Genomic DNA, 12,107 nt, shown 5'->3' with positions numbered 1-12,107 from the left:
TTTTTTTTTTCTTGAAGACTACATTCTTTGCACTGAAACTCCAGTACTTTGGCCACCTGATGTGAAGAACTGACTCACTGGAAAAGACCCTGATGCTGGGGAAGATTGAAGGCAGGGGGAGAAGGGGACAACAGAGGATGAGATGGTTGGATGGCATCACCTAGGCGATGGACATGAGTTTGAGCAAGCTCTGGATGTTGGTGATGGCCAGGGAAGCCTGGCATGCTGCAGTCCATAGGATCACAAAGAGTCAGGCACAACTGAGCGACTGAACGGAACTGAACATTCTTTGCACGCTAATTAATGTATTGGAATCTGCCCCCTAGCGGTCGTGGCACACAGTGCCAGTTTTGCTAATGACACTTCAGCCCACAAAACTTTCTTACCCCACCCCCCACCCCCGCCGTCTGTGTTTGATTAACCTCCAGTGGTGCCTCTTGGCCTAGCACAACAGATTTTTATCTCAACAGAAAAAAATAGGAACAACTGTGACCAAAGTTAATAAGATCGATTCTTTAACATGGAGGTTAATCCTGGCTGAACATTTAAATCGCCCACACATGCGTGCGTGCACGCACACACGCAAAAACAAAATCAGTGCCTAGACCGCCCCCGCCAACCTGTTGAATCTGAATCTCTGGTAAGGTCTGTGTCTGGAGGATTGACAAAGCCCCCCAGGTGATTCTGATGAACAGCCAGAATTCAGACAAATGGAAACTCTATTAGAACTTGATGAAAACAAACAAACAAAAAAAAAGAACTTGACGAAAGACGAATGACAGCAAAGACTATCCCCTCGAAGGCAGCCCTCCCAGGAGCTTCCAAGTTCAGTGGAGATGCTGTCCAGGCTCAAAATGGTTTTGGTCTCCTCTTGGGGAGTTGCTTTCAAATCCCACAGCATATATTTTGGAACAATGTCAATATCGGCAATATTTTGCCTTTTGGCAGCAAATTTGAGCGAGTTTGAATTGAAATCCTAAAGTAATTCTAAAATCAAGTCAGCTGACTATGCTGGGCCATTTTTCAGGACAAGCTGGGTAGGACCATTTTTGGTCAAAAACAACATATGGCCAAGGGGATGGATTTGTCTCATGCGTCTCATAATTGACACAAAAGGCAATTCCAAAAGAGGGCCACAAACATTTTTATTAGTAACAGCTGTATTGGAGCCCGTGTGCTGCTCCCCAAAGTACCATCTTAAAAGGCAGTGTTCATCTGGACATGTGAAGTCTGATGGGACTATTAAAAATGCTGCCTCATTACTTAAGGGTCAAACCTGAATTTAGAATTGAAAGGGGGAAAACGGGTGGGAAGGGTCAGACTGGGACAGCCCCTAGATTTTATGGCACTCTGTTCACGATCCAACACTGTCAGAATCCAATTCGCCACGACTAAGAGCCATGCCATTCCAGGCTGGCAGAGCACCCGCCAGCCCTGGGGGCTGCTGAGGGTCTCCATACCAGGACCCTCAAGGAGCTCCGTGGAGAGTGGGATGACTAAAACTTGCATTGTGATCCTTTGTCTTCCCTCCAAACCCTCATAATGAAATTCTCCAACATTACATCAGATAAACCCTCATAGAGGAGCACACAAGACACTGGTGAGCCCTCGCCACCAATCACAGTCAACTGGAACTTATTTCCAACTGCAATATTGTGCACTTATTCTCCAGGTGAGCTCTTATTCCTCTCTCCCACATCCTCAATCTAATGTGAACATTAAACATCAGGCCCTCCTGTCTGGACTCTCCTGTCTCAACGACAATGTTTTCTAATGTGTATTCCAAGGAACGCTGGTTTCCTAGTACCTGTTCATTCATTTATCCAATAAATATTTGTTGAGCACCCTGTGTGTTCCAGCAGGAGTTGATCCAGGTTTTGTGGAGCCTGAAGCTTCTAACAATGGTGGAGGTCCTTTTAGAGGGAAAGAACACAAAATCGTGAATATAAAACTAGATACAGGCACTCAGAAGGGCGGTTATGAGGTTTAAGCTCTCTTAATTCACAGTGCATTTGTGAACAGCTCCAGGAATGATTCTGAGGCTAGAATCATGAATAAAACAGACCTGTCCTTGTGAAGCATGTATTCTAAAGGGGTAGAAATAGGAGCTGGAAATTAATAAAATTTAGAGGAGGGAAAATTCAGGGTTATATGTTTGAGAACTTAGGAGCTAAACAAAATCAGCTTTCTTCATTAAGCTTCTCAGATATACCCATAACTCTCCAAGGGGGGACCGTGTTTTCATCATTCCCCAGCTTTATTTATCAGAGAATTCCTCTTTTGTGAGGTATCTCTGTGGGCTAAATTCTGTAAAGCCCACCTTGGAGAAATCCTGCCCTGTAACGTATCAGAAGCTCCACACATGACATCATCTGTCTGTCATCCGTCATGAAACAGAGTCCCTTTCTTATTTGGGAAAAGCATTTTGTTCCTGCACTAATGAAATAATTTAAGTCATTTCTCATTATCATTTCTAACCCCTCTTTTAGTGTTTTAGGCATGTGGAACACTTATCTCCTCTGCTTCCGACATTTCAGACTATATGTCTCAAAATACACATTTTAAAACCTTTCCAATCCGGCCTTGGATTTTACATAGCATGGGTTCCGCTTAAAGTAACCAAGAATTCACCTTATGAGGGATTCTCAAATTTAGAAATGCAAAATACCAGGACACCTCGTGGCTTAAAAATCATCTGTTATCCTCCAGAAGCACAGAAGAGTCGGCATTTGGGGTCGTAAATCTGCCTTCGCACTTCCCTTCAACCCCTCCACCAGGGTGAGAAGGCTCTCGTGTGGGGCCTGGCTTTCCAGTGGTAAGAATTATATTTGTCCCGGGTGCTGGTTCCAAAGACATCTGTGATGGCAGCTCATCCAGCCTTGTTCTCAGGGAGCTAACTTTAGCAGCAGATTCTGCATCTGTTGGTGGAGTTTGACACAGCATATGTTTTCCAAAGCAGCCCTTCCCAATAGCTGACTCCCTTCTTATGTGAGGACATTTAATATATCCTGAGAACTAATCATCTCTCCCCTCTGCCCAAACGTTTAAGCTATATTTAATTTCATCCAGTTTAACAAGCCATCATGTCTGGAGCCCATCTTTTGATTTCAAAATAAATAAAAAAGGATTTCTATGACTCACAATAGATTTCACCTCTGGGCAGGCCAGCGAATTTTTTCTACACCTTTCTCCAAATAGCGTCCTTCTCTCATATGTTTCCTGACACATTTGTTAACCCTTTAACCTCTTGAAGGGATTAAATACAAGTGAATTGCCACTGTGGTGGTTTTTAAATAGGTCCACAATTTCTTTGACATTTCTCTCTCCAAAAGGTGGAGCCTAAGACCCCCACCCTTGAGTGTGGATTTGACTTAGTGACAAGCTTCTAACAAAGAGACTACAGCAAAATGGCATGGTGTGACTTCTGAGGCTGGGCTATAGAAGGCACTGTGGCCTCTTCTCTGTTTTCTCTTGGATTACACGCTCTGGGGGAAATCAGCTGCCACATAATGGAGACATTCAGGCAGATCTATGGAGAGGTCCACACGGTGAGGAACTGAGGATTTTGCCCACAGCCTGTGAGGAAGCCCTCTTGGAAGCTGAGCCTCCAGCTCCAGTCAAGCCTTCAGATGACTGCAGCCTCAGTTAGCTTCTTGACTTGGACCACATGTGAGTCCCTACAGAATTACCCAGCTAAGTTGCTCCCAAATTCCTGACCTACTATGTAAGATAATAAATATTTATTGTTGTGGTAAGCCATTAAGATTTGGAGTAATCTGTTACATAGCAATAGCTAACTAATACAGCCATCCTAAGTTGCTCCCGAATTCCTGACCTACTATGTAAGATAATAAATGTTTATTGTTGTTGTAAGCCACTAAGATTTGGAGTAATCTGTTATGCAGCAATAGCTAACTAATACAGCCATCCTAAGGGTTCTTGTATGATGTCTTGACTGCACGTGTTTCTTCTGCCTGAAACAGCTGGGCTGTATTGGCTGGGAGTGTAATTACTTCAGTAATGGGAAGGATGTCCATGGGTTATACCCTGTGGGCAAAATTAAGTCCTATTAATATAGTGGAGCTAGCTTCTCTGAGCCCCAAGGTCTACTTTCAAGATTCCCAGCCACTGTTGATTGGTCTGCTTCCCACACACCAAACAGCTGCCACTGCTCATCTCCAAAGCCTATCTTCACACTCCCCCAAACCATGGCCTAAGCTCCCATCACTGTCCACCTCTTGGCTATAGAGGCACACTCCCTGGGGCCCTGTCATTGTCACTCTACCTAACAACTGTCCTTCCCTCTGTTAGCATCTTTTAGAGATATCTCCAAGGTTAGGGCTCCTTGAACTTAACACACACAGCCTTCCTTCAGAAAGAAGATGCCACCACTAGGGTGACACATGCAAGCAGCAGCCAGCACACCAGAGAAAGACAACCCTCTCCCTTTTGACCCCTAGAGCTGAATTTGGCTAATCATGCCTAACAATTTGTTTTTTAAAGTAGATTCTCCCCTAGACCTGGCAGGCCTCTCTTTGCATTATTTTTTTTAAGACTTTATTTTTTAGAGCAGTTTTAGGGCCACAGCAAAATTGAGGGAAAGGTAAAGATATTTCCCATGTACCCGATGACACACACATGCATAGTCCCCCCCATCAATACTCCTCACCAGAGTGGTGTATTTGTTACAACTGATGAACCTACACTGATACACCATCATCATCATCACCCAAGTATATAGTTTATAGTAGGGTTCACTCTTGGTGTTGTGTATTCCATGAGTTTGGACAAATAATAATGACAAGTATTTATCATTATAGCATCACACAGAGTATTTTTCAATGCCCTAAAAATCCTCTGTACATCTCCTATTTATTCCTTCCTTCATCCCTAACCTGTGGCAACCACTGTTCTTTTTGCTGTCCCCATAGTTTTGCCTTTTTCAGAATGTCATATAGTTGGGATCACACAATGTATAACCTTTTCAGATTGGCTTCTTTCATTTAGTATTGCATTTATAGTTCCTCCATATCTTTTCATGGCTTGAAAGCTAATTTCATTTTAGTGCTAAATAATATTCCATTTTCTTGATATACCAGTTTATTTATCCATTCACCTACTGAAGGATATCATGGTTGCTCCAGGTTTGGACAATTATGAATAGAGCTGCTATAAACATCTGTGTATAGGTTTTTATGTAAACATAAGTTCTCAACGCCTTTGGGTAAATACCAAGGAGCATGATTGCTGGATTATATGCTGAGAGTATGTTTAGTTTGTAAGAAACTGCCAAACTGTCTTCCAAAGTGACTACTATTTTGTATTCTCACCAGCAATTAATGAGAGTGCCTGGTGCTTCACATCCCAACCGGCACTTGGTGTTATCAGTATTCTAAATTTGGCCACTCTAATGACATGATGTGAAGCATATTTTCATATGCTTATTTGCATCCTTATATCTTGTCATGATGCATCTGTTAAGGTGTCTCCTTGACCCCAGAGCAGTAAAATAACTCTTTCTAGGCGTGGGAAAGTTCTCAATTTTTAGTCTTAATAGTCCATTAAAAGTTTTCTAAGACAAGTCTACATGTGTATGTGTTGGTGGGAGGAAGCAGTGATTGGCCTGTCAATGGTTTCTTTCTGGAAAGTATGGTGGCTATTTTTATAAATCACCAAACCTCAGATTTTCAGAATTCCCCCAAATCCATCGTACAACATACTAACTCTGCAGGATGTTGGGGGTGGAGTCAGATTCTGTGATCATCTTTGGGAAATGCCAAAATTAAGCTGCTTCTCTGCTATTGGATTTCTTCAAGCCTTTAATATACTAATGTTCACCTTCAGGTAAACCTAAAATAAGGTTTTAGATTAGGTGCACTATTTTCCAAACTCACTTCACCACAAAGCATCTCATGAAACTAGAGTTACATGGAACATGCTTTGAAAACTGCTGGGCAAGACCTAACCCCAAAGAAAACAGAATGTAGCAAAATCAAAAGCTCTTTAATTGGTACTTTCCTGGTGGTTCAGTGGCTAAGACTCTGAGCTCCCAAGGCAGGGGACCCAGGTTCTATTCCTGATGGGGGAACTGGATTCCATATGCTGCAACTAAGAGTTTGCATGCTACAACAAAGATGGAAGATCCTGTGTGTGTAACTAAGACCTGGTGAAGCCAAATAAACAAATATTAAAAAGAAAATCTCTTTAATCAAAAACTCCCTGTCTGAAATCATCCAGGTCACTTAGCTTTAACCTCCTTCTAACAAGTCTTAAGAATGTGCAGGGGAAATCATTCCCTGCACGTTCTTAAACACAGATCTATGTCTTTAAGGAAAAAATTCCCCTGAATATCCATTGGAAGGACTGATGCTGAAGTTGAAGCTCCAATACTTAGGCCACCTGATGCAAAGAGCCAACTCGCTGGAAAAGACCCTTTTATTGGGAAAGATTGAAGGCAAGAGAAGGGGGAGGCAGAGGGTGACATGGTTAGACAGCATCACCGATTCAATGGGCATTAATTTGAGCAAACTCTGGAAGACAGTGAAGGACAGGGAAGCCTGGTGTGCTGCAGTCCATGGGGTGGCAAACAGTCAGACATGACTTAGTGACTGAACAACAACAACAAAAGACATAGATCTGAGGGTCAAAGAATCTTTACACCAAAATAAGCTTGCTAGCTTATTTTTCTCCCCAAAGACAGAAGGAGGACAAGGATGCTCAGTAGATATTTGTTGGTCAGAAGAATCCAAATTTTATCTCAGTCATTGAATTAGGACCAAGATTTCCCACCTCAAGCCCCAAATGAAAGCTGGGATGCCTGAGTAGAGAATCATCATAGTCAAGGCCCACTTGCCATCCCTCCCTGTGGGAACACGTCCATAAAGAAGGTGGGAGATGGGGGAAGGGGAGAGAGAGAAAAAAACTTTATTCTCTCAACATTGACCCATTTCGTTCAGGTCTAACAACTCAAAAGCCGGAGAGTCATTGAAACACGGATTGTAAAACTATAACACTCCTCAATTACTTCTTGTTGGCCAGACAAGCAAACCTATTATTTGACAATGCATCATGCTCCAAGATAGTAAACTTTATCATACAGAGGTCATGAGAAAAAGACCACAGGTACAGTTTGCTAACCTCCACTAGATAATTTTTCACAGTTATCATCCAAGCACTGTAAAAGCACAAAAGATATGTTATCTTCGGGCTCAGTTTATTATAACGTGTGGGTGAAACTCCCTATAAAACCACTTACTAGGTAACTGTTGCACGTTCTCCTGCACAGAAAGTCAAATCAGTAAAACATCTTTTTGACAGTGTCTTTTTAAGTGTCAGGAATAAAAGGACGTGCTCTTAAAGGAAAGGTAGCACGCAATTTATCACCCCCTCACTTTCCCACACGTACACACACAGATCCCCATCGCCTCTCTGCGTGCCAGAGACACTCAAAAGACTCCTTCTCAGTCATCTTATTTCTTTTAGAGCTGAGTATTTCATGGCAGAATTGTTCCTGGATAAAGCGGCAAGAAACATTAATTCAAGATACTATAGATGCCAGCATTTAAAGTACCAGGCATGGTATTTTTTCCCCTAGAGTCAAAATATTGAGTAAGACCCAGGAAATACAAAATAAAAGGATGATGAATTCCCTCAGCAAATGCTCTCAAGAGTCTCAAATTTAATATTAGATCCTAAGAGAGGTCATCTAACTCCAGCTTGAAACTTGGATTTTTTTTTAAGAGCTTACCTCTCTGTAATGTCTTCACAGTTCCTGGGGACGCATGGAATGGAGGGCAAGTTTTAGATGATTAAACCCCAGGATATATAATGACATCCCAGGAAATTCAGGGTTTACCATTCTATTCCCAACAGGGAAGACAAATTAAAGAGTTCAAGATGGGGAATTCCTCCCACAATACAATTCTCTTTAGAATTCGCTTCCTCCAATAGGCTCCATCTAAGAGCTTCATTCTCCATCCATTCAAGGGAAGGAAGCAGCTTTTTAAATCGATACACACAAAAGCAGGTTTTTCCAAAGGAAACTGAAAGAAATTGGGGTGGGGGACTAGTCATATCTCACCACAAAAATCTGCTGAATAAATATGGAGGAGCTTCTACACCCCCAGGACAAAGTAGGGGCTGTGAGAACATTAAGAGAAATAGACTATGTGGTCTTCATGCTTGAATAATCAATAACTTTGCTGAGAAATAAGACTTTGACACAGAGGACAAAGAGCAAAATGCCAAAATGGTTGTCTCCTGGTTGAAATGTTTCTTTATTACCACAATATGTTTAGGAGCAACATAAAGGTGTATATAGAGTTCCTTTACCTGGAACTTAGCTCAAAAATCAACTTGAGGAATCTGAAATATAGCCATAGACCTTTAAGGCTAAGTAAAGCCTTATTTCCAAATAATTTCCCTATATCCAGCCAGTTTTGAAAAGCCTTTGAGCCCATTCTATTGAGCTCCTCGTAAGTTCAGCATTCAGTCATTCAACAAACATGGATGGAGCCATCTCTATAGTTTGGATACCTGGGCTTCAGGAGTAAAGACCTAGTCCATGCCCTCTCAGGACCACAGAGTTAGACATGGGGTCTAGTCTGTACCTAGGGTAATCAGGAAAGACAGAGCAAGTGGATCACAGAAAATTCCTCAAAAGAAAATGACATCTGAGTTGAGGTCTGAAGATTAGTGTCAGTGTTAGCCAGTTGGAAAAAGGTGAAGGAAAAACATGTAGCACATGCAAGGACCAAGGGATCTGAGAAACTTAGGTGCAGTCCCAGGCTTGGCTTGATTGGAGAAGATGGAAGAAGAGTTCGGAGGAAAGCAAAGATCATTTTTGGCTGAGGGATCTGGGGAGGCTTCATGGAAGAGGTGAGGAGCAGAGCCTTGGATAACAGGTAGAATTTCAGTTAAATGAAGTGAGAAGATGAGGGGGAGGCAATGTTCCACTATTCTTTAGTTTCCTGCACATTGCCTGACATGAATAGGTGCTCAAAAAGCATTATTAAATGTTGAAAAAGCAAACCAAGCTACTCAGACAGAAGAGGGAGCTCTAGGTGTGTTTGGAATGATGAGCAGTTGATTTGTTGGAAGCATAGAATCCTTATAGAGAAGACACAGGAGATAAGGCAGGAAAAATAAACTAAGGCCAGATTAGAGAAGTCCTATCTCTCAGTTAAGGAATGTGGGGAAAGGCTCCAAGCAATGGAGATCCATCAGTGAATTTTGAGCAAGACCAAAATGCACTAGAGATCATTTGGTATGATGGAGGACCAAAGTCCAGAAGCCAGTTAAGATGCTAAGGATGCAATCCATGTGAAAGAATTAGGTGACTGACTAGGTGGGGACAGGAGGAAGAGAAGAGACTTGTGGACTCACTGGTTCGAGGGTTCTGAGGCAGAGGAGTTACAATGCTCCAGAGGCTCTCAGCTCTGTGTTCCAGACATCCAATATTGAATAAAAACCACCCCGATCCTTACAGCTTAAAACAACAATCATTTATTTTGCTTGAAAGAAAGTGAAAGAGAAAGTGAAGTCGTGTCCAACTCTTTGCGACCCCGTGGACTGTAGCCTACCAGGCTCCTCCGTCCATGGGATTCTCCAGGCACGAATACTGGAGTGGGTTGCCATTTCCTTCTCCAGGGGATCTTCCCAACCCAGGGATCGAACCTGGGTCTCCCACATTGGAGGCAGATGCTTTAACCTCTGGGCAGGGCTTAGGGGGGATGGCTCATTCATGTTCCATGGAGCATCAGTCTCGGGACAGTTGACTGAGGGCTGGGGGACCCTCTTCCCAGATGACTCACTCACATGACCAGCACCTTGCTGCTGGTGATCTCTAGGAGCTCAGCTGGGGCTGAGGGGTGGGAGCCCTCAGATTCTGTCCAGATGGTCCCCTGCATGTGCCTGTGGGCATCCCCACAGCACGGTGGTTTTTTCTAAGGGCGAGTGTCATTAAGAGCGAGATGCAGGCAGAAGCTATGTGTCTTTTATGGCCCAACCTTGGACGTCACACATTTTTTTCTGTTTTTTGTTCACTGAAGCTGGCACAAAGGCTCACCTGTTCAGGGGGAGGGGACATAGACTTCACCTCTTAATAGGAGAGTTTGGCAAGGTGCTGGAGGTGCTCATGGGGTAGGTAATATTGTTGTAGCCTGTACTGGGTTAAATGGTGTTTTCCAGAATTCATGTCTACCGCCACTTATTCTGGCTCCAAAATGCCTTCCCCTCTGCCTCCTCCTCTGTGGTCCTGTCTCCACCTTGGACACAACTCACTGAGGAAGAGCTTTCATCACGCTCCTGCCTGTTCAGTGCTTCAGTAGCTCTCCTCTCAGGAAACTCCCTCTGTCTCAATAACAGGCTATGTCAGTGACCATATCATTGATTTCCCAAAACAGGATACTTTTGAAATAAAAGGGGCACTATAAAAAATTATTTCAGGACAACCAAATTGAACCAGGGCTGTCTGGGGCAAACTGGGGCAAAAGTCACCCTGATAAGGTCCTAGAGGGTAGCACTTGTCTTACCTTGTTAACTGTGTCCCACTCTTTTTAATCAAACAGCTCCCAGCATGGCACTGAAACACCAAGCATGTGTGCTAAGTCGATTGAGTCATGTCTGACTCTTTGTGACCCCATGGACCATAGCCCACAAGGCTCCTCTGTCCATGGGATTCTTCAGGCAAGAATCCTGGAGTGGGTTGCCATGCCCTCCTCCAGGGAATCTTCCCGACCCAGGGATCGAACCCACATCTCTTACATCTTGGGTATTGGCAGGTGGGTTCTTTACCACTAGCACCACCTAGAAAGCCCCATTGAAACACCACAGGCACTAAATAATAATAAAACTTGTGGAACTGAATCTGTAAATAATAGGTACACTAAATCAGCAAACAGGTATCAGTTACTATGGATTTGTCTCCACAAAGGATTCTGTAGATCATTACAAAATTCAATCATACCAGAAAAATATCATGTCTACCCACACCTTGGAATATGACTTTATTTAAAAATAGGGTCTTTGCAGATGCAATAAAGGTGAGTTCATTCTGGGTTCAGGTAGGCCCAAAATTCAATGAATGATGCCTTTACAAAAAGAGTAAATGACACACACACAGAGGAGACCTACAGAGAAGATGGCCACATGAAGACAGAGGCAGAGATTGGAGTTATGTAACCACAAGCCAAGAAATGCCAGAAGCCCCCAGAAGCTAGAAGAAGCAAAGAGCCTTCAGAGGGGACACAGCCCTGGCGACACCTTGATTTGGGAATTCTGGCCTCCGAAACAATGAACAAATACATTTCCACAGTTTGAAGACACCAAATTGACAATCTTTTGTTTTGGCAGCCCTAGGAAATGAATACGTGGCCCTTTTTGGAGAGTGCCGTTTGCCATATTTGGTGGCTTGAAACATAACACCCGGAGGAAGAACTAGCCAAGAGAAGGGTAGGTTCTAATTTCAGGATTTGCTCCTTGGAGTTCATCGGGTGCAGCAAATGCCAGGATGGTGCTGGTTTGCGAAGTGGGGTTGGTGCTTAAAGAGAGTTAGACTGGAGCCAGAGAGGCAGTCTGAAAAGCCCGGCCATCAGCGAGAAGCTCGGCACCATGTCAGACACCCTCTGCATCACCACTTCCTCTTGGGGCTGAGTCAGGTGACCACACATGTTTTTATGTTTTAATTATTTATAGCGCACAGTCTAAAGTGGTGTTCAAGCAGCCTAATGACTCGGGGTGATTGAATCAAAGGGGAAGGCGATTCGAGCTCTACTTGAAGAGTTTCTAATAGACTCCTCTAGAGTTTACAGCTGAAGGGAAGAACCGCTCCCTCTGCTTTCTAATAGACTAACAAACTGCTCTAAATCTTCTTCCAAGACCCCAGAGGTACCCGCCAGTTGCTCTTTCGTTCGAGAGCCGAAATGAGTACAATAAGTTTTGTGGCTGGCACAGATGAAATTAGGAATTTGTTAGTGAAATGTTCTAGACACTGATTTTCCTGACAACCCTCTCATGGTCGTAGATAGCAGTCCCTGATCAACCAGGTGCCAATTAAAAGAGAGCAGCCGTTTCACTCATCCAAATATTTCCACTTCACTCAAAATGGA

This window comes from Cervus elaphus, chromosome 11 (assembly GCF_910594005.1).
Source record: "Cervus elaphus chromosome 11, mCerEla1.1, whole genome shotgun sequence".
NCBI lineage: Eukaryota > Metazoa > Chordata > Mammalia > Artiodactyla > Cervidae > Cervus > Cervus elaphus.
Note: the sequence above shows the minus strand (reverse complement) of the source record.